Raw genomic sequence first — 27,869 nt, forward strand, 5'->3', positions numbered from 1 at the left:
GAAAGGAACTTTCCTCATTAAGTAGTTCAGGAATATTTATAACTGAAGTATTATAAATAGAGACAAAAACCCCACATGCTGATCTTATAAACCAGTGATTATTATGCCTTCACGAGACATGGAATTAAGCAGTTCATTTTCTTCTTTTTTAATTCACCTGACAACCATTTTGGGGGACTGTGCTAGTTAAAAAAAAATTTAAAACTTTAAAGAAAGATATATAAATAACATGTGGTATTTCAATAAATAATGTAATGAAAGAACAAAGAACCAGTAAAAAGAAATATTCAATTAACTAACATTTGCAGCTTTGTTCAATATGCCAAACACTGGAGAAACACAATGTGTTGGAATACACTTAAGCTTCTCTGGAAGAGACAATGTTCCTTTTTCTCTATATTCAATTCTTCCCAGGCCAAATAAACATAAACAGAAAAATGTAAAAAGCTGACATAGGTCATGGAAAAATATAAAATTTGGCAGGGTCCCACTTGGATTGCAATGATTTTCTAAGGGCAAAGAACTGTGAAATTGCTTAGAAAGGCCTCCATTAATCAATCTGACACACTTGGGAACTTCCATATTTTTACCTCCAATAAACTAGTCAGAACATGCATGATTAGGTAATTTAATTAAATGAGTTAAATCTGCCTTGTCATGAAGAAATTTTCAATATTTGCCCTATCAATTGGATTAGTGAGACCCAAATCATCTGGTATACACCTGAAAAATATGATGTTCATAATCCAGAGACAGCAGTGTTTTTGTGCGTCTGACTCTTCCTTCAAACTGTACTAATGAAATATCTATTTGTGGAAGGCTTCTTCTCTGTATAAAATAAATTTAAACATGGTGATTGATAGTCTAAACGGAGAAAGGAGGTATTCACACAAATCAGTGTAGTAGACAGGGAAAGAGTCAAATGTGTATGGCTTGTAAGAGTAGGTGAATATTATCTGGAGAAGGTGGAACTTGAATCTGGTCCAGGAGTTGGATAGGTAAAAGCAAGGAGGAAGTGTGTCCCTTGAAGGGAAATTAGATAAGCAGGTGAGGAAATGAGCATCACGATTCAAGAAGAGTGAGAATGCAGGCTGGTTTAGAGTGAAATTCATATGGGGGTTGTGAGAGTGGTGGGCTCTAGGGTCAAACGGCCCAGATTCAAATCCCAGATGCTCCACTTACTAGATGTATGAATTGGGAAGTTAACCTTTCTGTGCCTCCGTGCTCCAAACTGTAAAATAAGGGTGATAATTATGCCCACGTCATAGGATGACGGTGAGTGTTAAATAAGATAATTTGTAACAGTCACTTCTCAGTGTGCCTTGCCAAGACGTGCTCACTCTATTATGACTGTCATTTGCACTAAGCCAGTGTGAGACCGCGAAAAACCTAAGGAAGAAGGAAGATCATCTCAGCGTGAGACAAGGAGAACTGGTTTAGAAAAGAAGAGAGAGACTTCGAAGAAAACCTGCAATTGAGAAGAAGGAAGTGACAGACTGGCCCTGTTTCTCAAATTTCAGAAAGTAGAGTATCATGAGGGAAATGGAAAAGGAAAAGTATAATGAGTTTAATTCTGGGTAATTGAATTGAAAGTGAGAGTGGAACATTCTGTATCAGTTGGGATTCAACTACTCAGAGCAGCAGTACCAATAGGAGAGACAGCTCACATCTATGTATCTCATATATATTTATCACCATTTATATATGCATGTATATACACACATATACATATAAATATAATATAGACATATGAGATACATGTATGTATGTATGTATGGTATGTACTTATTGTGTGGACCTGGCTTGCATTTCTGTGCCTGGCTTTCAGAAAGGGAAGATCACCAGCAGGCAGGAACCCCATGAGGTTTAGCTTATCCTTGAAGTTTACAGGAAGGAAGGCCCAGGGGACCGGAGAGTATGCAGGCCTGATTGGTGTCTCTGACCTTCAGGGAGGGCCTATTCCTTCTTTAAAGGGCTTCCACCTGATTCAGTGAGCCTCTCTCCCTCACCCCTACCCCCAAGATAATCTCCTTTTTGATAAACTCAAAATCAACTGATTTAGGGCTTTAATTACATTTGTAAAATCCTTTCACCGCAGTATCTAGACTCTAGTTTGATTGAATGGGTGGGAGAAGATGTGTGTGTGTGTGCAACGAACTGGCCACTGCCTTTCTGCTGCCCTCCTACTCTCCTTGAAGCCTACCCTAATCAGAAACATGCTAGAAAGGAAAGTCTGAGGAGTGCCCTGCATCCAAGCCAAGTTCACACATCACAGAGTCATTATGCATTCCAACAGAGATCACCTATATGTTACGAGAACAAGAGACGAAACGTGAGTGAAAGATGCAGAGAGGTGATAAGGAATTGAGTTATTAACAGAGAGGTGACAATGGAGTTTATGAGACAGGAATTATTCATCAGGAAAGGGGAGAGAAAGAAGTAAGCATTAACTTCGGGCAATGCCCACAAGTAAACTACAGTATGAAGAACATAAATAGTAAAGAACATAAATAGTACAGTAGGAAGGACATAAATAGTGGCTTGTATGGTAGGAAGGGAACAATTAGAGGTTAGGAACACGAAAGGCAAAAACTCACGTTGTCAAATTGCTGTCCTGCTTAAAACATCTAATGAATCCCCATTGTCTATGTAGTATAAACAGTAAATATTGAAACTATTGTTCAAGGACCTTTACTCTATGACCCCATCTAGTCTTCTCTCTTCACCTTCAGCCAGTCCTCTGTACTCATATCCCCTCGGCTCGAATCATATCAGACGACTAGCTACTTCCCAAACACAACTTTCACGCTTGCCTTCCCTGGAATGCTCCCCCTGCTCATTTACCTAGCAATCACCTATTCATTCTATACTGCCCAGCAGCAACACTGCTTCTCTGTTTTGCTTTCCTCAGTCCTCACCCCCATCCTATTCAGAAATAAGAATGTTGTGTATTCATTCTTCTGCTATAGCACTTAGTCTATAAATATTACATTCCATGATTCCTTTACACAATTTTCAATTTCTCAAGGGTATAACTATGTCATATTTGTATTTCATTTCTAGCCTGGAACACCATGCTTGACAAATAGCAGATGATTATTATGTATGAAGGAATGAATAAATTAATGAATAAATTAACACATTAAAATATTTAAGAGTGGCCCTCTAGAAACAAAGCATTTCCCTTCTCATTGTTTTTTAACTCAGGGACTCAAGAAATGGCATTCTTGGCCATGCATGAGATCATTTATTCACTCATCATTCATTTGTTTAAAAAATGTAAGGTATCTTATTGAGAGGCACACTAGAAAAGATATTTGGTGGAGAGCCTGGTGTCACATTGTCCCTTGTCACCTTAACAGTCAAGAAAAGACTACTTATTTACAAGTAAATAAAATCCTCAAGCTGCTTTTCAAATTCTTACAATGGGTTGCTGAGTCTAAAATGTGACAATGTGAACCATTTCAGGGTGTGTGAGAGCACAGACCTATTATATACCAGGTCTCATTGCTGCTGGATTGGGAAGCAAATAATAAGGAACATGCATTGTAAACTCCAGGTATGTCCAGAAACGATTCTGACTTGACAGCTTCTTCTTATCCCAAAACTGAGAGAGTATGAGCAAGGATTGGGCTGATGGACATATTCCCAAAGGGGCTCTTTAAAGGTAGCCATGGTCAGAAGAAAACATCCTTAAGTTGCTACTTATGAATTGTCCTCTGTGACTCATCCCTTCCTGTGGCACTTTCTTGTCCCCAGGCATAGTTTGTTCCAGCTGTTGCTCATTACGTCCAATTCTATAATGTTTCCATTTTAGGCAATAGTAATGTTAAGATCTTGATCGCCATACCCTTCTGCTGTCCTTGTCCATCTACTATCAAAATGGGGCAGAGGAAAAGGAAGAGATACCTTGTGTATCATGTATTTGCCACATGTACACTTCCATGACTCCTTGATGGCAAAGCAGCCTTACCTCCTGCTACTTGTCAGGTTTATTACACCTACAAGGGTGATCATTCCTTTCCTTAACTGCTGGTCCCTTAGCCAGGGAACCTGAAGTGACTGGGTGAAAGCTGTACTTTAAGGTTTAATAAAACTCTTGTTCTGTTTATCCCTTAAGAGAGGTGTTTCTCCTTTGGGAAACAGGACTTCCAATGTTAATCCAACCACAATATTGATTTTCTATTTTATCCTTAATAAGTTTTAGAGAGACATAATTCATTAATGATAATTCTTAAATTGAAAGACTAAACAGGAAATAGGAATTATAACAAGGGAAAAACTAGGATCTAGAGAGTGGGGATGTAGTTGTTTCAGCATGAAGAGCCCTGGGTTCAAATTCCAGCTCTACCACCTACTATCAGTATGAGTGTGTACAAGTTACTAAACCTTGGTTTGATCCATTCATTCAAAATCCACACAATCAACTCACAAAGGATTTTTGTAAGAAAGAAATTAGATAGTCGTACAGAGGGGCCTATGCTAAGTAGACATTCAGTGCATCACTCAATACAACAATGCCAGGCACGTCCATTTTGCTTTCTAAGATGACCCAGGGATTTCTCATCAGAAATAGAACGTGCTTGTCATCGCGCTTCTTCTGTAATCCTCTTAATTAAAATCCAGAGTGACCTCTGGAAAAGATAACCTAGGAAACCAAAAAACAAATATGGGAATGTTTACATTTTCTTAGTAACAAAAATAGCCAGAGTGACTGGTCTTTCTCAAGACTCCCTGATGCATGACTAAGAGAATTTTGAAATGTCTTCTTAGTTTTCCTACTAGGGATACTGATATTTCCCTAATATTCCTCTTCTGTCATCTGAAGAGTCATGACTTTTCCCAGAGGATATTTCAAGCTTTCCTTATGAAGATATCTTTGGAAATAAACTGATTGTTTTAGAATGGATTTTAGTACTACACCCCATGATTATATGCATAAATGTATAGATATATGCATATATAGCAGTTGTATGTTTAAAGTTAGATCAAAATTGAGAAAGTGAGAGAAGAGAGGTAGTGCAAGGAGGAGGGTGATGGGAGAGAGGGAGAGTAGAGAAATGAGGCTACTGGTGGTGATGTTCTCTGTGTTGATGGCATAGATGGCATAGGCTGGTGATGGGAGTGATACTGCTCAGTGGTTAAGAACTTTGGCCTTGAGTTTATATCCCAGGTCTATTTTTCACTATCTGTATACCCTTGGCACACCTCTGAAACTTTCTAAGCCTTGATTTTCTAATCTATTAAATAAGAAAAATATTAGTACTGACTTCAAAGAGTCACTGAGATGAGTAAATGAGATTATAAATGTTAAGTGCTTTGTATGGTGCCAAGCACAATTTAAGCGCTCATTACACAGGAGTTATTGTTATATATTAATGGAACTTTCTTTTGTCTTCCAAAAAAATCACCCCAATATTGAACTTCATTCTTGTAGAGCGAAGGAACATCCCCATGTAAAGTTTCTCACTGTCAGTACATCTGCTGGATAATGTCTTTTGCACTCAACATCCATTCCTACCCTTTCTTTTACCTACTTGCATCTGGAGGCTTACAATGATAATTCACAGAATCATGCACAACTAGTTCTGGATTTGATTTATCCAACAAAATAGACTCAGTCAGTAGAGGGACAGCCCAGAAGAGGGGACTAGCAGGTGGGGCCTAGCAGGCAAGGTTAAGAAAGGAAGAGCACTTTTGGAGCCTGGGCTCGAAAAGACATTCCAAGATCAGGTGACCAATGGGTGGGTGTCAAAAAGTTATAGCACTGACCACTGTGGAAGCAGCAGGAGCAGCTCTCTCCAGATCCCATCATTGCTCTGGTGATGCTAACTTAGATCAAAGGGCTTCCGCTCCTCTAGCCCTGCCAAGGATTTTGCAAGCATCTCTTTCTCCATGTGAAATCTCTCCCTTAAATACCTGTAGCCATTTCCAGTTATCTCACACTGAATCCTGAGTGACGTTAGCACCAATCTGAGCTCTTTCAATGCCTTTTACCTCATTGCTGGAGCACCTGGATATTGAACAAAATGGCCCATGTCCTATATATTGACTACTAGGTATAAGGCAAAAGATGGGCATTGTCATAAACAAACAAACAAACAAACCCAAACAAACAAAACACAAGGAATGATAAGCACCCAAATTCAATCCCTCTCTTCAGAAAACTGAGTCATTAGACATATTAAAAACTCTCATGTTTTGACTAATCATCCGTACTTTTCATTAGCCTGCGGGGACCATTAAAAGATTTTAGTCTTCAGTGGACCACAATGGGATTTAGTCCAAATTTGCTATTGTCAGTATGTTTCATATTGGATTTTTCTTTTGTTTGGAAAACTTGTATATTTGGATATGTGAACCCACAATATACTGTATATTTATCCATTTATTCAGTAGTTACTTGCTGAATGAATGTCTCCTAATATAAGTGGATGCTGTTCTAGGTACTGGGAATACAGCAGTAGAAGGAAAAGGAAAAATCTTTGCCCTCATGGATATTATAGTAAAATGGGAGAGAAAACAAAAAAAAATCATGAATCGATAATAGAATGTCAGATAGTGGTAGGGGCTATGGAGAAAAAAAGCAGATAGGGATGGAGTACAGTGGATGTACAAGGCCTCTCTGAAAAGGTGACATTTGACAAAGGATCTGCATGAAGAGAGGTTGCAAACCATGTGTGTGTCAGGAGAAGAGCACTCCAGGCAGAGGAAATGGCAAGTGCCAAGGTCCTGACTTGGGAGAGTGCTTGGCATGGGCGGTCAAGAAGTGGGAGACCATGGGGAAGAGAAGTAGGTGATGATGCTGGAGAGAAGGCTGGAGCTAGACCATGTAGGGGGTCCCTGTGAGCCTTGCAAAGGCCTTTAGATAAGAAACCATGAAGTGGAATGACATTATCTGACTTACATTTCAGGATCATTCCGGTTTCTGAGTGGAGAAAAAAACTTTGGGGAGCAAGAGTACAGGAAGGAAACCATGTAGGAAGTTATTGCAATAAGGCACGAAAAAGATGTTGAGGATTGGATTGCAGGTGGTTTGTTGGGAAGATGTTCAGGGAAAGCATATGTAAGGGAGTGAGGGAGACAGGACTGGGCAGAGGGAAATTTTCAACTATGAATCAGTTGCAACAAAGGCTTCGGTCAGTCACAGAAGCAGCATGAACAGACCTTCAGAGACATCTGGAATTGAGGCAATGAGGGCCCAAGCCTTAGTAATTCTTCATCAAACTATCAGTAGATACTGGCTGTTCCTGGGGAATGAATGTAACCTTGAGTGAGGCAGCAGCCTTGGATGAAAGTCAGTTCTTGAAAAGAGACAAAGTGGTGAGCCATCAGCAGGCAACCCTTCCACCAAGTTGGGGAATGTATGCTTTAAGGGGGGGCATCTGGGTATCTACAGCAATCTACCCCTTGTGTCACCTGCATCCACTTGCTTCCTATTTTTTCAGCTCATCTCACAACAGTTTCTCTAGGATTCCAACCTGTCTCTTTTTCAGGGGAAAGACTGGTCTTATGGCTACAACTAAAATGCACTCCTCTTACTGGCCACTCTAGATTCTCTGCCTTGGTTGGTACTGGTAGCTTATGTGGTGGGGTAACTCAGACCTCAGCCCTAGGAGCATTGAGGCCTGACCACCATGTCCTTCTGCTGTCTTTCAAAATGCAGCAGGGAAGACCCAAGAGATGCCCTGTGGATCATTTGAGTGCCCTGTGTATGGTTCCTTGACTCCATTGAGCTAGATGAGCCCTACTTTCTCCTAACATTCAGGTTCATTTACCCCTACTAGATGGTGATTCCTCTCCTTGCCTGCTGGTCTCTTGGCCAAGAAGCCCAAAGTAACTGAGTGGCAGCTGTGTCTTAAGGTTTGATAAAAGCCTTGTGTTCCCCAGTGGAAATGCCCCTCCTCTGGGGAACATGACCTCCAGACTCACAAACCTGGAGTTGTGGTGAGGGAAAGTCACATTTCTCATGCGAGTCACTAGGAGTAAAGGGAAGCATAGTTATTCTTACCTCTAACACATAGTTTCCTAAATCATGCATTCTCCTTTTTGGTAATATGGCACAATATAACAGCCATTAATTTAAAGTATATATTTTTCCTCATCTTCAAGCCGGCACCAGAGCTTCACCTTCATAAAGGCAGTCCCTAGCTCTATCAAGCCAGAAGTTGTAGCATGTGACAGATCTGGAAGACCCCACGGTCACAAGTGTAGTAATTAGCAGTGCTGGGATTTAATCCCATTTAGCCCAACAGTAAAGCACATTTCATGGTCATTTTGTCATTTTTTTTCTTAAGACAATAACACCTTAATGACCAGTGTGTTCATGGACCTTTCTCTTCTCCTAACCTAGAAGAATTGAAACTGGTTGATTTTAAGCCTCTCTGCACAGTTCTTTGTCAGTATAACATAGTGCAGCAATGCTAAACAGAGTGTATCAAAGTTGTTTGCCTTTTCAAAATTCGCATCAGTCTACCTTGATTCAAACAAGTGAACTCTTTACCAGAAACCCCATCTTTCTCACTTGGCATAGAGAGACCTCTTGGAGCGACCTCCTGGAACTGGGTTGCCTCCACAGAACTAGTGAGGGAAGGACCTTGTTTCCCCTGAACTGGGTCAGTCTGCTGTCTGGTGTCAGAGGCTGAGATTCAGCACACAAAGGTTACCTGCTTTACTTATCGAATGACTCATCAGGACAAGAATGGGGGCAAAGGGCCCCTCTGGTGACATTCCACAGCTGGGCTGTTGTCTCCACAGCTGTGGCCTGAAGTGGGGACTCGCATCATCCATATTCTGTCTGCTTGCCCAGGCAGAGGCATGCTTCTTTTCGTTCTTTTTTTTTAAAAAATTTTATTTATTGATTTTAGAGAGATAGGAACAGAGAGAGAGAGAGAACAGGCATCGATCTGTTGTTCTGCTTATGTATGGCATTCATTGGTTGCTTCTGGTATGTGCCCTGACTGGAGATCAAACCTGCTCTAAGCACCTGAGCTGCCCAGCCAGGCTTTTCGGTGACTGAAGTGTACTCTTCCACGGCCTACTCATCTTCTGGAAGAGCTTGCTCTGTGTGAAATGAACCTTCTAACCTTAGCATTTTTAATTTAACATTTTGCTTTCCCAGGAACCCATCTTGGTTATCCCTAAAACTAATTGTTTATCAGAATAACTGGGGACATTTTAATAATAAAATTCCTGGGTTCTAACCCAGGGGTTTCTCATTGGCAAGGCCGGAAGAAAAGCCCCAGGAATATGCACTTTTTTAGGTAAACTTTTTAAAAGATGTTTTAAAGTATAGCACACAGAAAAGTTTACAAAATGAGCTTTGTGATATAGTTCAAATAATTGGCACAATGTGTACATATTCATGTAGCTAGCATCTTCTGGAACATCACTAGCTTCCCTGCCCCCGCACCCCCGCTCTATCCCAGGCATTCTCCTTCTCAAAGTAATCACAACCCTGACTTCTAACCCCATAGATTAGCTTTGCCTGTTTGTGAACTTTATATAAATGGGTTCATGCAGCATATGGCTTCTTTTGCTCAACGTTGTGTTTCCAAGATGCATAAATCTTGTTTTATGTGGCAATAGTTTGTTTATTCTCACTTCTTTATTGCATTCTATTGTGTGAGTGTGCCATAATTTAATAATTCATTTTGCTCTTGTTAACACATTTTTGTTTCAGTTTTTGTCTATCATGAATAGTACCACTACAAACATTCCTGAGCCTGCCTTTGGTGAAAATATGTACGCATTTCTGTTGGGTCTGTACCCTGGAGTGGAATTTCTGGATCAGATGGTATGCATGAATTCAGCTTTAGTAGGTACTGCCAGTTTTCCAAAGTGGTTCTATCAATTTATACTTCCAGTGGAAAACAAGACCATTGCTCTATATCCTTGCCAATAGTTGATTGTATGAGTCTTTTTAATTTTAGCTACCCTGGTGGATGTTAGTGGTATTTCATTATGGTTTTAATTAGAATTTCTCTCATGAATGTTGAGAGCCTTTTCAAGGTTTTGGTCATTTGAATATCCTTCCTTTTTAAAGATCCTGATCAATTTTTTTGGCCCATTTTTCTATTAGTTGTCTCTCTTTTTATTTGTTTGACTCCTTTTATTATATGTGCACTGAAAATATCTTCTTCCACTCTGACTTATCTTTTATTCCCTAAAGGTAATTTTTGATGAACTGAAGCTCTTAATTTTTACGTTGTCCAACTTACCTATTTTACCTTTATATTTAATGCTTTTTTTTTCTATTTGGAAATATTTGCCTATTCCTATTCCAAGCTTATGTTTTCTTCAGAATTCATATTTTTTAAAAGCTCCATGGTTCTAATGAATTACCAGGTGTGAGAAATTATAATGTTGAGTATTTTGTATTAAATATTATTATATACCAGAGGAAATGTCTTAGGTCTGAGTCAGTGATAGTGAGGTTTGGTCCAGAATCAAGAATATCTTCCCTGAAGTACCAAATAAAGGGAGGGTATTTAAAAATGGAAGTTTAACATCAAGGTCTGTTAAGGATGTGTGGGCTAGACATTGTCAGTGAAAAATTAGCAAAGTCGGATTGCTCTGTCAATATTAAAATCTGGGGGAGCAGAACTGAGCAGCTTCCAAGCTTCAGGGTCACAGGATTAAAAGGGACATTAGTGAAGCCGAGCCCCAGTAAGAGAAGCAGTTGAGCCTGGAAACCTAGGCTATGACTGGACACATCCTCCATGTCCTCACGTGCATGGTCGGCCTCTCAGTGTCTTCCCTGCCTGTTTTGAACTGATTTTAGATCCCCTGCTGACCCACATTCTTATCGCATTTTAGAAAGTGATACTGTCTCTGGACTGGTCTAATAAAATACTTTATAGTTTGGGAATTCAAAAAACTAGCTTCCCATCACAGATGGACTATTTATGTTTTTCTATAAGTTCCTAATGTGATTCTTTTTAAAGCAAGTAATGTGACCTTTGGAGCTACGGCGACCCTCAGGCTCTGCAGTCAGACTTGGTGTGGTCCGAATTCTTACCTGTGATCTTGGGCAAGTTACTTAATTTTTCTGTGTCTCAGTTCTCTCATCTGTTGGTTAGAGATAATAATACTATCTATTTCTGAGGATTTCCATGAGGATTACATAAATTAACGTATGTGAAGTACTTACAGTTTCTAGCACATAGGAAGTACTCAATAAATCTTGGATGCTCTGATCCTATATTACCTGATTTAATAACATCTGCAATATATTTTGGGTTCTTTATAACTAAAAATTATATGAATACACAAATAATTACATTTCAAGACAATGTAAGCCATAAATTCATAATCTCTCAAATATTACTCCCATATTTTAGAATAATTCCATCTCCGCCCCTTATTCACTATTTTACCTCAGAGACCTATAAGTACTATCCAGGAACTATTACCTAACTTTCAGGACTTCTCAGCCTGAAAGTCGCTGGAACCTAAGGGAAATTATTATTAGAGAAAACCATTCCCAGCTACAAACAACAGTGGGATGCCCTAGGTCATCACTGAAGAGCAGTGGTAGCATCTTTGTCCTTCTTCAGGTAAAAGTGAGCCAGCTCTACATTTTGGCAAAGTAGGACACCAAATTGTAGGAAATTCTCATCTGATTTCAGATATCAGGGACGGCCCACCACACAAAACCACAACTACTCCCCCTAATGGCTGGTGCCTCTAATTGCATCCATTGACCCTTGAAAGTATCGTTAGGTTAAATCTACTTTTCTAAGAACAATGAGTGTCACTCCTTAACATTCTTCTATATATTTTTCAATTACAGTTTACATTTAATATTATTTTATGTTATTTTCGGGTGTACTGCATCATATACTTTACAAAGTGGTCTCCCCGATATCTCCAGTACTCACCAGGCACCATACGTAGTTATTACAATATTATTGACTATATTCCCTAGGCTATACTTTATGTCTCCAAGACTATTTTATGATTACCAATTTATAGTTCTTAATCCCCTCACCTTTTCACCCAGTCCCACAACCTCCTTCTCCTCTGGCAACCATCAGTCGGTTCTCTGTATCTGAGTCTGTTTCTGTTTTGTTTGTTTGTTTATATCATTCTTTAGTTCCCATATATAAATGAAATTATATGGTAGTTGTCTTTCTCTGTCTGAGTTATTTCACTTAGCATACTACCCTCTAGTTCCATCCATACTGTTGCAAATAGTAAGATTTTATTCTTCTTTATGGTCAAGTAATGTTCCATTGAATATATGTACCACAGCTTATTTATCCACTCATCTATTAATAGGCATTTGGGTTGCTTTCATATCTTGGATATTGTAAATAATGTTGCAATGAACATACAGGTGCATATATTCTTTCAAATTAGTGTTTTGGGTTCCTTCAAATATATAATCAGAAGTGAAATAATTGGGTCATAAGGCAGTTCCATTTTTAATTTTTTAGGAACATCGATACTTTTTTCTATTGTGGCTGCACCCATCTGCATTTTCACCAAGAGTGTACCATCTGAAGGTACTTTTTTTGAGATAGAGAAGAAAGCCTTAGAATGATATAATCTTAAAATATTGAGTATTTTAAGTCTATTAAACATTATTACATACCAGAGGAAATGTCTTACATTATTTAAGACATAATCTTAAAATGAAAGTTGAAGAGGTACCAGAAAGGTGGGGGGGTGGGGGTGGAAATATAGGATGGGAGATATACCGAAGGCCAGTTTTGCTTGATTACATAATTCTATGTGAATCCAACACTGGTTACTCTGTACTTTGAAAGTAATCATATGCTCCCCCTAAATGTAATATCTGGAATTAATAAAGGATCATGTTCCAGTCTGGAAAAGCTATTGTTTGTCAAACTGAAGAATTGTTTTATCCTCTTTTATGAACTGGCATACCATCTGGTGAACAATAGTGAGCTCACCCTACCTCACTGATTGCAACATTTGAAATTTAGAAAATGTCAGAAAAGACTTAGCTATCTCTAGCTAATTTGAAGCTGACTATAAACTGTATGAAAAATTCCAGTTTTCGAAGGGAAATTCTTTTAGGAGAATACTAGGCAGAATGGTTGTCCAAGTTGAAAGAATGGCCTGACTCTTGTCAGTGAAGTGATCTTTTTTGTAATAACGGCTACAGCAAAATCATTCATAGCTCTCAGAAGTCATCAACAGAGTTCATTCTTGGCAAGCTTCAAGTATTCTTTGCCTCAGAGAATTACTTCCTAATTACTAAAAACATGATATGGTAGAAACAAACGTTGGCTCCAACCAAGTGTATAATTGATTGAGAAGTTCAGTCTCAGAGTAACTGTAAAAAAGCAGTTTGTGGGGCTGTTGCTGGGAATATTTGAGTGGGTGGGGGCCAGGCTTTCTCCTCGTCGTGGGATTTGGGAGTCTGATTACATGCCGTGTCTTTGGAAATTAAGAGCTGTTGATATTCAAGAATAATAAAGAAAAGACTCTTCCAGGAACGGAAGACTATGGAGGCTAATTATATCAATATGGCTTATTGCCCCAGGGGCAGTGGCTGCTGCAGTCCATTTGATATGACTAAGATGTTACAATAGCAGATGAACACTTACTGGATGGAAAAAGTTTATCCTGATGGTCAGTTCCACTCTTCTGGTTGAAAAAAATGTTGGCCTCTTTGGAGTATTCACAGGATGAAAAGTCAAATGGGCCCTGTGAAGTCAGTGGGAGGATGAGGAGAAAAAAGCAGTCAAACCAAAGCAGCCCACATCAGGAAGGGTCATGTGAGGAAGTGGAAGACTTGAATACCCTTGAAAAGATGGAAGAATTTTTCTCAGCTGTCCCGTGGTGTGGTGTGCTGACACTCTGAACTATGAGAAGAAGTCAGACAAACGCTCCAGCTGTGTGGTGTTTCCGGAGTGCCAAATCTCAGGGTGTTACCCAGTTATTCTCTTGGTTTTCTAAACATGGCAAGAGTTTCTGGGAAAACTTGCAGGCCACATTACTTAGCCTTTTGACTTATGAATCCAAAATACATTTTTAGTCGTTACAGTAGCACAGGGTATTTGCAGAGCAAAGGCAATTTCCCAAATCAGAGGATGGTTGTTGCTCATGGCATCGTTATGACACATGCATGCACTCTTCTCTCACTTGTGAGAGCTGTGGAGCCCTGGTCTGTGCTCCAGCTTTCTGCTGCTTCTCCCATCCTCTCTGCAACATCACAAAGCTCTGTTGTATCCCTAGATGTCATCCCTGAATGTGATCTGGGACTTGCCCTGGGGGCAAAGGCAGAATTGTGCTCATTCCTGCTTCTGCTCTTCCACTGACTGTGATGATCTCAATGTTTCTTTCCACACCTCTTCCTGGATCTTTCAGTTCAGCTCATTTTATTTCAGCAAGTAACCATGGACTGACTAGCAGGTACCTGACCCTGAGAACTCAAGGATGACCTGCGGTAACTTACAGTCTAGTAAATCTCAAATTTCTTGTCCACTCGCCACATGGATCTCTTCTTTAGCCTCCTGGGGTTTGGTTCTGGTCTTTGGCATTCAATAGCCATGTGACATTGGGCAAGTTACCTATCTTTCCTGTGCCTCGTTTGTTTTATTTTACTATTATTATGAGAATTAAATAAATGAGCTAATACATGTAAGGGCTTAGAATAGAACATATTATATAGTAAGTGCTCCATAAATATTATCTATTATTATTATTATTATACCCTTTATTTTATTGCTCAGTGAGAAGGCACTGTTGATATTGGATATCTTTCACTGACTATTTTTACTTTATTTGTTAGTTACATTTTATGTCTTGTTTTTCTCCTTTATTGTTCCAGACATGATATTTTAAAACAACAGGTGCATTTCACACACTATGAGAAAAAGAGCTGCATCTTTTACTCTCTATATGTTCTACACACTACCTAACAGTGCTAGACATACAAAGGTTACTCAAAACAAAAGACAAAAAGCAAACAAACACACACAAGAAAACCACTGGTTAATTGAATTAATATTAGTAAAAAAAGAAAGACCACTTCTTACTTATAACTTACATTGTGTACCTTATAACTGGCTCCACATTGTTCTCTGATATGTTCAGTTCTTCCTCTCCTACATATTCCTTCCTCTATCCTCTGAGTATCTCTTCCCATTAGATAGAACCAGGATCAAGGAATATGCCATACAACATTTGATACCATTTTATGTCTTCCTGAGAAGTAGCCTCCTTAAAGCCATTGACCTGCCTTTCTAAATATGCAGAGCTTTTTTTTTTAAAAAAAAATTTATGGCCAATTTAATCAGACAATCCAGCTAGCTGCCATTCACCTTTACAGACATATACCCCCACATTCTACTGTTCCAGCTCTCACATTTTTGTTGGGAACTGTCCCATCTGGTTTCAGGAACTGTAGCCTCGTTGGCATGCAAGAGGTCCCCAAGGCTGGAGCTAAGCAAGGAGGCCTTGGGAAAATAGGCCACCGAGGGGACAAGACCTGTGCCCCTGGCTCCCTGAGTCCCTCACATCACCCTGCTTGGTCCCAGAGGATGGCTGATTAGTCAATGACGGGTAAGACCCCTCGATGGCAGGGGCAACCTAAGACAGGCCCAGTTGCATAGGAGCCATCAGGGAAGGAGTTGGGGGACACAGAGAAAGAGCAAAAGACCCTCACCCCTTGGCTTTGATATGGCCAGAGTCCTCATTCTATCTGAAAGAAGTCCCCTTACCTCTTGGCTGCTCTGCTCTGCCTGCCTGGCTCAGGCTTGAAACAATACTGGAGGCAGCCCTGGGCTGGATTGAGTGGTTCCCAGGGGAAATCAGGCCTAAAAGTAAATTCTTTGAAGCATGCTTTGTTTTTCCCTCAAAGCTATGATAACCAGCTCATGCTGGGAAGGAAATTTACATTATTCACAGACCCTGACCCTAAACCATTTGGCACTCTTATATTTACTCCTCTTGGACCCATGTAAATTGGTGTGTTCCTGTCATTTGTTTTCTTCAAAACATCATCTATTCTTTGTAAACATTAACATACTGAAGTAATGAGATTACCTCTACATTCCTAATACCTAACCCCACTGATAACCCTTTCAATAAAAGCCATCGAACACAGGGGCTTGGGGCCTTCTCCACTAGAGGGAATTGCCACCCCTTTTCCCTGGCAGACTGAGAAAATGTCTGGAACAGCTTATTTTATTTCCTCATCCATGATGACCCAGAGTGGTGTGCGGGACAGAGCCCACCTCCACCTCACACTTTGGCAAACGCTGCAATAATAGTGCACGTGTAAATTTTATGCAGCACTTATTTGGAGTTATAAAAGTGTTAGAAGCAGATAGAAAATGGCCTGAGAGTTCAAGAAGTTTGAGCACAATCCCTCGTGAATAAAGAGCAGGTTCAGGACTCACCCTGATTCTCAAACTTCAAGTCAAACTTCTACACTACCCTGTTTCTTCTGCAACTGGAAAACTGAGCTTATAATAACTAAACAGAGGGCATGATTATGTGTCTGCAAAGTCGAAATTAAGCTCCAGATGCTCATCTCTTAGAATCAGCCCTGTTGAGAAGACAGTTTCTCTGCAAACTTGACCAGCTCCAGGAAAAACTGTTTAGGAGTCTTACGAAGTGCTCCTCCCAACAGGATGTCAGAAAATATAATTTCTCAATCAGGACTGAGAAGAAGAAGCCTTTACTTTCTCTGAGGCGTGAAGGCAGGAGAATGATTCCTGAGAAAGGGTTTCTTCCACTGGGAATTCCTCCCTCATCAGTGGGGTTATGATTGGTATGGATGACCAATTGGCCACTCTTTTGTCTGGGTCTGGTGTAGCTGGGCACCTCTGCTACAAAAAATAAAATAAAACAAAAGAAAATAAAAAAGAAAATAAAAAGAAAAGATCCATTCCTCTGGTAAAATATCTATAATTGTAACACACAGAGGACATGTTCATATACCCAAAGGGCACCGTGAACCCAAAGCAGGGACCTATGCTGGACACAGTTCACGTGCCTCCTGCCTTCCTGGCCTCCACCTGTATTATTAACTGTCTGGCTCTTGCAGAGTGGCCCCCATACTCCTACAGCTATGGAGCTGGGTCATCACTGTCACTGCAGCCCACTACAAAGTAGGCTTTGGCAAAGAGGAACACTGCTACTGCACACTCACCAAACTTCCTTTGTGGGCATTTGTTTCCTTGGGGGTTGTCTGGAGAGGCCAGCGATGCTGCCTGAAAGTACAGGGGTTCTATGTAGCCAACTTTGAATGGCTGATGGCCGGGAATGGAATAGACTTTTTCCTCTTCTGTCTCCTGTGCTGTCTGTTCTCAAATGGTCTCTCTGATGGTGTCCTAAACAATTAAGCAATTAGCTATGCTGGCTTCCAAGCAGTGGCCAGGGAGCTTATGCACATCCTCATTTCTGTTCTTTTTTCTGTGCCACACTCCTCATTTCCCCCATATTCCCCCATAAGGGGACAGTATGTAAGTTTTTGCTTTTAGGCTCTATTTCTAGGAATCTGAGCTAAGGTAAGTACACAGGAGCATGCGGCAAGTTTAAATAACAAATAAATTGTTTAACCCTATTCACTCCAACCCAGCCTGGCTTCCACCACAATTATACCACCAATGGTCTTCATGTCACAAAATTTTCTTCATCTTTGATTTTTTTAAAGGAAACAACATGAACTGTATAAACAGAAACACTTGGTCTCTTGCTCCTTTTTCAAGCATTCTTCCTAAAAACTGTGTGCACGGCTGTGGAATGCTCTGTCTTCTGAGGCAGCTTATTGTATCTTTGACCATCTCTAATTGTCATTACATTGTTTTTAAACTCTCATATCAAGCCAAAATTATCCTCAGCCCTCTGAGATCTTCTATCCATTGGTTTAACCATACCCTCTAGCATCACAGCAAATAATTCTTTAGCTCTGTGAAATCAGCTATCCTGAGTTCATCGAAATTTCTGGTCTCCAAAAAAATTATTCCCAATTCCTTCTTCTATTCTTAATATAGTCCTTTTTGGCAGACTCTTAGAATTTTATTCTTAGCTTTCTTGTCACAAAAAAAGTTTCCCAAGGTGTCAAAACTTGTGTGACTCAAACCTGAACAAAATAAGAGGGCCTCATGAGAGGAATGGAATTGGAAAATGACATCAGGACACTTCTTTCTTTGTTTGTTTTTTCTGGAAGGATGACTTCCTTAATCTGTGGCATGTGTAAACTTGTGTGTGGGTGGCACGTTAGATACAGGGTGTCCAGTGGACAATAAATAGGCTGTCCTGGATCTTTAGTTTGAGTTTGGGAGAGTAAGCTAAGTGTTCATAGTCTGCAACATAAGTTCTTTCTTCAAGTATGTATTTGTGTGTGTGTATGTGTGTGTGTGTGTGTGTGTGTGTGAGAGAGAGAGAGAGAGAGAGAGAGAGAGAGAGAGAGAGAGAGAATCTGGTCTTTAAAAAGTAGTAAGCACTTCAGTTCAATCTCAAGAGTTTATGGCTTTAGAAATCTGAGCTGGAAGCTGATATGAACTGGAAAGAGATTAGGGCATGTGCTATTTTAAAATTCACTGTGAGTTGATCTTGATGGTAGGAAAAGCATTCTGTCTTCTCCAGTAAGAGAATAAGAAATAATGTGCTTTTGTACTGAAGGAAGGAAAACTGTTAAGTAATTCTTCCCCATACTTGGGGATGGTGATGGGGGTACACAGGGAACAGCAGACACAGAATACCATGAGCTTGAAATCACTGCTTACACTCAATGCTTCGATACCAGCCAGTCAGGAAAATTCTGCTGCATTTTAATGCATTTGGAGACAGATCTCTGAGCCCAAGCCCAGGAGGAGATGTGTATAAACACAGCAGAGGTAAAGGAGCCCTCATTCTCAGCATGGCACCTTTCCTTGACGAGTAGTCAGCAGGTCTGGTTTCATTTAACTGCCTCCTGCCATCATAACATATGAGAAGTAAAATTACACTGACAAGCAGTGTGGAAGCAAGATACCTCCCAATCAATGAGAGTTGTGAGAGTCTGCATTTTTGAATAAAGGTGTTTAATAGTTAAAACATAGGCTGCAACTGATTAAAAAAATGTAAGGGTTAAATTTTAAAAAATGTAAGGGCCCACTAACTAAATTTGATGGTGGAAAAGTTATCATGTAACCACAAATATGAATGAGAAGATATATTAAGAACTCTCCATAATTTATTTTCTGGCAGTCTTATAAGAAATGCCTCCTAAATTTCCTGAAATCAGTATTAGATCTTCCTCCATGACTCCTAGATGATTCTTAGAACCATTGACAATAGTTTAGAAGTGTGGCCTGGCTTGAAAAGTAATTATATCTGTCCTCCTTCCTCCAACATTCTCAGCACTGAGATGGAAACTTTACTTTGGCCATCGTTTATCTCTTCCATCTTCATCATATTGCTCAGTTAGAAAAATCTTCATGTGGAGACAAAAGTTGTTTATGTGGCACTCGTGATATTTGTTCAGAAAAGGTTACCAGAGATCAGATCAAGTTTGACCCTTATTTCCTAAGTCAACAGGGGAATATACAAAATTCAGGGGAAGAGCTGTGGTCAGTTTCAGCTTGGCTCACATTGAACAAAATGTCCAAAGTGCAAGAATGCCCCAGCTGACATTTGAGTGACACAGAGCTCTGCACTCCTACCTCTGATTTATGCCCTAATCCAATGCACTTCATCCTAGCTCTTCTTTGGTCTCATATCAACCTAGGAACTGTTTATCATTACAGTAACTGAAGAGGTCTAGTCTTTACTTGCTTGCTCTGGGCCAATTCCTTCCTCTTAGTCTCTCCTTCTCTTCCTTCTCTCCATCCCCCTTATATGACTCTTGGCTTTACCACTCTTTCTCAAAGAAAATCATACCTGGAGAATCTACAGTAAAGTTTTGCTCAATGAAAAATAAACCCAAAGACTAGTATAGCAGTTCCAGATTCAAGAGCTGGATCTTGAGTTGGACAAAAAAGCCACGAGAGCTCACTTCACTGAAGGGCTGCCCTGGACAGTTCAGCCTCTCCTTGTTCAGAAATTTTCAACAACTGTGAGCTCACAACTTTGACTGGTCCTACCATTTTTTTTATTGGACAACTCTGAAGGTTAAGAAAGTATCTCTGACTGTAGTAGGTGTTAGCTTCCTTATATTTCTAACTAATGGGACTAATTCTTCTATTTGGAGCCACACAAAAATAACCTGTTTCTAGTTTCACAAAGCAGAGAAAATATGTAAAAGTAGAACTTAAACAGTAACTACCTTCCTGTCATCTTTTCCATTCCCTTGTTACCTCTTGCATACACACAAACACACACACACACACACACACAGAGCCCATTCAAACAATCATATTTTTTTTTTCTCTAAGTAAAGTAAATGTATTTTTTATATGACTTGATAAACCATGCAGCATTCTGGTTGCTCACTCCAAAAATACATGAATATGCTTTGTTCCTATAGCAAATTTAGTGAAGAGGATGAGAGTGAGAAATAAGATTGGGGGACTTGTGTGTAGAACACCAGATTTTTTAGATATTTGTTTCAGTTTAAGTTTTAGAGGGTCCCTCCATCCTTGGCCTAATCCATCCACAGATCATAGTCACAAGATACATACAAGCTTCCCTGCTTTATCTTCACCTGCTATTCTGTTGGGGACTCATGGCTTCCCCTGCCAAGATTTTGCTCCCCAATTTGGATTTTCATCCTTGGCAGTCATTCTTCCTGGGTGCAGCAGTTCAGCTCAGCTCCACTCTTCCTGTAGATACCTTGATGATTTGGAATAGAAACTTTCTTCTTCAGCTCCAAGATTATAGAATAGAATTCATGTCTTAGGCATTGAACCAGCAAAGAATTGATGGTCCCGCTATGAGAAGATATTGGGGGATAGGGGATGAGGAAGTAAGGGAAGGGTATTGATAAGAAAGAAAAAATAGCTCTGTACTGGCCATGTACTGGTTTTACAGAGATTTATTTTAAAAAAATGTTTGGCCTCTGATCCTCCTATAATTAACTCTTACATGAGTAGTCAGCATAGAGTCATAAAAATTGCTGAATTGGAAAATAGAAAACTGTTCATGAAACTTTTAGTAAGTAATTTTGCCTCTCTGGATCTCCTTTTCCTCATCTGCAGATAAGGACATCTTGTAAGGCCACTGTAGTGCTAAGGCTGTGTGACTCTAAGATTTTAGCACACAGAGACTGTGGGATAACAGGTAAATTGGAAGAAAAGGAAAGCTCCAGGACTAAAGCAGTTAAGTAGTAACTCCATATTAAAAAGCATTTGTTGAATATTTAACATTAAGTAGGTATTAGCTGTTAATCTTTAGCCAGGCTAGCTTCAATATTTGACATTTAAATTAAATAATCATACCATATTTAATAATAAAGTCACTGTATGTTAAACAAATACCACTTGGTTATTAAAACCATATGTGAGGGATTCACATGTTTTCAATAACCATCTGATCTTTATTTCACATAGAGCACAGTGCATGTACTGTACCACGAAAAGTGGAGAGGCTATTTATGTCCGCCCTAGATGATTATTTTAAAATAAATGTATTGGATTTGACTTTCCTACAGATCCACCTACCTAATGATCTATTTACCCATTGTGTAGGTGCTGTCAGTGAAGGAGTTATGCATCTAACAGCCTGTCTTCCTGAGTTCTTATCATGTTGTACCTGAATTGATCAAGTTGAACAGTGATTGCTACAACTGCCAATCAAACCTTCACTTTGCCCACATGATGCCAAGAGATTTTATTGAATTGATTGGCAGGAATGCAAACATTCCCATTTTTAACACCTCCCTGGGACCATAAAAGACATTGCCTTAAATGGAATGTTCCCATTTCTATTCTTCTCTCGCTCTAAAACAGTTGGCAGTCACCAACCATGAAATATGAATGAGTCTTTATTGTTCATTGTACTCCATTTTCTCAAGTGCTGGTAATTTATGTCTTTAGTATGAATATATTGACAATGTCTTTGCATCCCTTGTATATACCAATGATATAACAGTTATGCCCACTGCCTCTGGAATAACAGAAGGGAGAGAAGGGGGGAAGGAATGAGTGACAAGAGCAACATACCTCTGTTAATATATTTAAGTGTGTTTACAGCCTACTTTGGAGGTGGGGCCTGTTGGGAAAGACTTCATATTTGTTAAGAATCAGTTATTTTGTTGAAGTGCTTTGCAAAGGCATATTTTAAAATTTGCTAATCATTAAAATTCTGTGAAGTGCATGAGATAATGTACATCTTATGTTATGTTTAACGTTAGCCATGACATGCGCTAGAAGAAAAATTTGTGGAAGGGACTTTAGAGATGATCTAATCAACAACTACATCTTAAAGATAATCAATAAACCAGAACATTTAAAGGTTTGACTGTAAATCACATAGCTAGTTAGTAGTAGAGTTTGCAGTCAAACCCAGGAGAAATAATTCAATCCTTATACCACATCTTTATTTCTTCTTTTAATCAGTAAGATGGAAGTACTTATAAATCCTGACCTTCCCATTCTGCTCCCAGATGAGCTGTGAGCAGTCTTCTCTATCTTATTGATAAGATTTCTATCTTATGTCTCCTGTTTTATTCTTTCCTTGAAATCAGTTACAGCCATCTAATTATGAGACCTTGAACAGAGACAAAGAGGTCTACAGTGAATAAAGATTGGTTCTTCCTGGTATCTTAGGTATCTAGAAATTTCTGAATTTCCTTTCCCTTTTCAGAGGCCACATCCTCTGCTTCCTGGTATTCCACTGTGGCCTGATTTTGTTATGAATGTGGTCTCACTCATTGATTCTCTGAAGATGTAACACATGAGTTATCCTGGGACCTAAAGTCATTGCTCAAACTTAGGCTGAGTCTACACGAACTATAGATGAGTCCTTTTGAACTGTCCTGGTTGCAAATTTGGATCAAAGTCGCCAGTAACAGCACTGACGTGGTGACATGATTGCCATAACTGACCCCTCTAGGGTTTTATTTATGCTATGGCCGGGTAGAACAAAGCTGAAGCCAGAGAACGTGCTCAGGTGCTGTACCAGAGCCTTTAGACCAATTCAAAATGAGACATAATGGCTGTGAGGACATGACGGAACTTCCTCAGAGAGAAAGGTTTTGATTAGGGAAAGAGGGAGGTAAAGAATAAGGCATAAATGGAAGGATGGGCACCATGAATTCTTGCCAAAAGTACAACCTGGATCTTTTCAAACTTCTTGACCTACAATACTAAAAGTTTATAGGAAAAATTAGAGCAAAGAGATGTGTTAACTCCATAGGCAAAATCCTGAATGTGGGACACTCAACCACTCAATCCAGTTTTTTTAAACAAATAAATGGCAAGGAAGAAAAAAAAAATCTGTATTGATTAAAAGAGGCAATCAATTATAATATACGGACTTTGAGTTTAGTGACTTAATTAAAATATCTGAAAATACCACCAAACCAAACCAAACCAAATAAACTATGCAATGCCCAGGGGAATTTGGACTGTGACCAGATTTTTATGATGCTAAAGAATTAATGTGAATTTTTAAGTAGTTATGGTACCTTGAATAACAACCCCCAACCCCAGCCCAAAGATGTTGGTGCCCTAGTTTTTGGTACCTGCAAATGTGTTACCTTATATGGCAAAAATGACTTTGCAGGTGTGATTATCCTGGATGCTCTGAGTAAACTCTAAATGTAATGTAAGGCCCCTTAGAAGAGGAAGACAAGAAAATCCATGAAGAACAGGTGCCGTTACTGAAGCAGAGGTTGTGCTGATACAGTCAGCAGCCGGGGATGCCGTTAGCCTTTAGGAGCGAGAAGAGGAATGGACTCTTCTGTGGAGCTTCAAAAAGGAACCAGCCCTGATGACACCTTGATTTTAGCCCCTGTAAGACTCATTCTCAACTTGTGACCTTCAGGACTATAAGAGAATAAATTGTGTTGTTTTAAGCCACTGAGTTTGTGGTAATTTGCTGCAGCAGCAATAGGGAGCTAGCGCAATGCAATGAGTGCATTGTGGTTCTGTTTTAAATTTTTTTTATCTTTTACAAGTTCATCGTATGATGTTGACAGAATAATAAAACATGCTACAAAATAATGCAGTGTGTACAGTTAAAATACCATGTGGGGGGAGTGTGATAAAACGAGATTGAAGTTGAGCTGATAACTTTGAAGCTGGATAATGGGTACTTGGACATTTGTTATCTCTTTTCTTTGTTCTTGTATGCTTCTCTAGTTAGACAATTAAAAATATAAAAGAGGGGGCATGAAGATAATTTTTCCTACTTAACAATTCTTCTCAGTGCTGAATTGCCTGGAATGTTGTTTTGTCTCCCCTCGTTCTATCACTTTCCCCATCCTCAATATTCTTAACAAATAATTAAGGGAGAGTTCTGGTAGACCTTCTAATGACCTGGAGGAGCTAATGGAATGGTAGAGCATGTAGTTGCTATAAGAAAATCAGTTTTTATTTGGAAATGCCAGCCTAGAACTCGATGGTGCTGGCAGATCTTTCATGTCAATGGTTTCTCTTTTTAGATAAAACTATACTAAAGAGGAAAGATAGAGGAAACCACTCTCTGTTTTCCATGATGGATTTACTGAATTTGGCAATTTTCTAGTTATACAACATACTAGGGGAAAAACTAGTACCATGTCCTTTGTTTCGGCTAGATAAGAATTTGAAAGCATATTTTTGGAATAATGTCACATTTCACATTTATGCTGCTTCCTTTTACAAAGATATATAATACACAGGTTCTCAGTAACAGCAATGCATCAGAATTAACTGTAGGTTTTTGTTTTTTAGTATGATATCTAAGGCCACATCCTGTGCTGAAATCAGAAGCTCTGGAACAATAGAGGATGTTTTGTTTTGTTTTTTTAATTAAAGAGGTGGCATGATCAGACTTTGTTTTAGAAAGAGAATTTTGATAACAGTGTAAAAAATGAGCTATAAAGGGGAAAAACATAGAATATCCAATTAAGGAAGTTTTGTAGCAATGGAAAAAATGATGTGCACCTAAAATAAGTGTAATTGGAGGTGAAAAGAGATGATAGATTTGAAAGAGATTTCTGAGGTAGAAATAATCGATTTTGGAAATTCAAATGATGTGAGGAAATTATCAGTGAAAGATGTGTAAGCCAAGATCATTCTTGGTTCTGCTTTGGTAACAAATAGAAACACAGAGATGTCTCTTCTTTACCATCGCCACCTTTTCGAAAGTATAGAATATTCCTTCTGAGAGATGCTCATTCCTCTTTTTTCAGTAAGGTGGTGAGTAGGACAGGATCCTTGGTCTTATGCAATTTGTATATGAAGAAGGAGAAAACGACTATGAGGTTCTTGGGAAGAAAGAAAAGGTGTGGAAGTATGCTTCCACCAGGTGGCTGGATCCTTTATTCCTCTGAACTCCGTCTTGATGGTGATTCCAGATATATGACATTCTTCTCATGTTCAATCCTGCCAGTTCATTATCAGTAACACCTGCCTAGGCACCGAGTGTCTGGTTGGCATGGCAGGGCGCCAGAAGCTCTGTATTTTCTGGACAGGGGCATGGCTTTGACCTTGGTTTCTGCCATTGACAACCTTACCCTTTTTCAAGAGGAAAACCAAATGCCTGGGACTTTTCTATTTTCTAAATAAAGTACTATTTTGTGCATGAAAACTTAGAATAAAAACATGTATATTTTATTCCTATATAGTCATAGCTAAAAAATGTCTCTAAACAGGGAGCAACTATTCACAACCTAATTAACTAGAGTTCTGGATATTTTTTTTCTGTCAAATATCCTACCTAAATTTTCCTTAGTTTATTACAGTCAGAACATTTTTGTCAGGAAGCAATGGTAAATTTGAAAGTCATAAGTACATATGTACTGGAGGAGTATTTCAGCAGAAATCTGAGTTTTGTAAGCATTTTCATAAAAATGAAGGCTCTCATGAAAGCATCTGATGGTTCTTAAGCTAATAATTGCCTGTCCTTCCCAATGATGACAACTCTGATAAATGATTTTGATAAAACTGAATCTTAACATAGGCTTTTTCATTTGGAGAAGAAAATACTAAAGCTCTCACTATTCATGCCAAAAACTGACTGAGTGCCTGTGAGGTGGAACTGACTCATCGTAGCTGGGAGGATACCTTGGGAGTGAATGGAAGACAGGGAAAGACTGCCTGGTCATATCTTGAACCACTTCTTTTGATATTGGAGAATAACACAATGTAACATTTTGTTATCATTAGTTGGAGGCTATTCCAGTTATTAGTCAGAACGTGTGTTGACCAGCTTGCTAAATATAGCATTAAGTTCTTTCCACATGTGTTAGGAGAGGAAAAGTAGAGTAGGTAACAGTATTTGTCAGATTACTTAGTTACCAGTTTCTCTGCTGTGAATGAACATTGTCTAAAACCTTCCTGGAATGCCTTTAACACACTTTGGAGGACAAGTATTAATACAGAGAAGATGTTTTGGGCCCTTCTAACAGCAGGAGAGTAAACACCATGATACCAGCTTGTGTTCAATGCCCCAGCAGCTTATCCAATGGTGTCCCTCAGTTTCTTCACAAAGAGTCCCAGAAACCTCTTCATAGGAATGGCTTTTGCTATAAAGGCAAACCTGGCCCAGTGTGTTCATCACTTAAGACTTTGTGTGCTGGTGCTTCTGTACAGTGACCAAGGAAATTACAACGGGACCCTCTCCAGCATTTTTTATTGGTAACTGCAAAAGCAAGCCATTCTTTGCCTTCGCCATTCTGATCCACCACTAGGCAGTTTCTTCTTCGAATACCAATAATGGCCTTGCTATTTTTTTCCATTCTACTCTTCACAATACTATGAGTATGGTACAGGTGATTAATATAGTCATAGGTGATTGCTATTGTCCATTTCTGCATTCATCAGTTAATATTGTATTGACTTCCATTGATGTTATCAAATAGAATTAATCAGGTACCCAAATATACAAATGATACAGCTACTGCCTTAAAATCATGTTGTTTTGTGTTTACTTCTTTCCTGTAACTAAATATTTGGTTTATTCATTGGAAAAAGTTTCATATACAGTATCTCAATCAAAATGTGAATGAATTCCCAATGAAATAAAAGCAAAATTCAAGAATATAGAAATACCTGGAGTCTGGCCTCTCCTTTTAGGGCTTACTTTGAAAGTCTGAAAATTGAGGAAAATCACAACTCTTATTGTATAATAATTTATACTGAATTTTAGGTAATATGTAATAAGCTTTTGTTGTTCTGTGACAAACATGATGACAGTCAATTTTAGACAAAATTTAGTTCATCACATTTTGCTGTATGGGCTCATACCTAATAGTAATTCCAACCAGGGAGCTCCCCACCTTTGTAAGTAGTCAACATTCTTTGACCCATCACTATTTGCCAGGCACTGTGCCAAACAGCTGAAATTTAACCTCCAAAATTCTCATCATAACACTATCAGGTAGATACTATTATTATTTCCATTTTACAGATGAAAACATCTTAGAAAATTAAGCAACTTAACCAAGTTTACATCACTGGATCCATGTCTGTTTGATGTTAAAACCTATGCTTGTCACCGCCATGTTCTACTATCCAATCATGGAACTAGAAAGTAACTGTCACACTAGGATGAACCCTATGAGACCCATATGCCTGCTTAGGTGCTAAAGCAGCTCACTGCTAACTATGCTTCAGAAGGATTCAATGCACATGTGAGACTTTTGGAGGAGGTAACAGAAGACATGATGCAGTCAAGGGCCCTGGGTTTCCGACTCAACCTAGCTACACTCTATCCTTTCCACTGTTAAGTATGAGTGTCTTATTAAACCCTTGACCCCTCCCATCTCCTAAAGGAGCTGGAATTAGAGAAAGCAGCTATAGTTTTGGAAGGAAAGG

This window comes from Pteronotus mesoamericanus, unplaced genomic scaffold, assembly GCF_021234165.1.
Source record: "Pteronotus mesoamericanus isolate MK-2021 breed Mesoamerican mustached bat unplaced genomic scaffold, CSHL_Meso_final contig_164, whole genome shotgun sequence".
NCBI lineage: Eukaryota > Metazoa > Chordata > Mammalia > Chiroptera > Mormoopidae > Pteronotus > Pteronotus mesoamericanus.